The sequence below is a fragment of the Cyprinodon variegatus genome, unplaced genomic scaffold, assembly GCF_000732505.1.
Source record: "Cyprinodon variegatus isolate N-32 unplaced genomic scaffold, C_variegatus-1.0 Scaffold1115, whole genome shotgun sequence".
Taxonomy (NCBI): Eukaryota; Metazoa; Chordata; class Actinopteri; order Cyprinodontiformes; family Cyprinodontidae; genus Cyprinodon; species Cyprinodon variegatus.
The window spans coordinates 186,466-186,974 of NW_015151568.1; positions in this window are offsets into that span (position 1 = coordinate 186,466).

Consider the following 509-nt stretch of genomic DNA (forward strand, 5'->3'; position numbering starts at 1 on the left):
GACCTGGAAGATGGAAGTCCAGCTTGGATAACACAGGTTGAGAGAACCTGTCTATGATAAGCAAGCATGAAGCGACAGTGGAGAGGAAAAACTTGGGAAGAAACCTTTGGCAGAACCAGGCTAAACATGGCGGTCTTCTGCCGGACCGGTTTAAATGAGACGCGGAACGTAGTAAGAGTCCAGGAGGAATGACGCTCTGATGAAGCTTTAGCTATGATGGTGGAGGAGGGGCTGGAGGGGGGTCATCTGAATGATGTCACACAGCGGGTAATCCGCGGGGCTGGTGTTCCCACAGCATGCCGATTAGAGCCGATTTTAATGCGGGTCGCACTTTAGTTTATCCCTTTACTTTTGCACAAAAAAATACCCTTTAAACTATCTCAACAGATGTGTACCCCTTTAGTCATATACAAAAATACTATTCAATTACTTACTTTTTTTTTTTTTTTTTTAAGCGTATGGTGATCTGACCTTAATTTATTTATTTTTTTTTACATGACTAAAGGGAT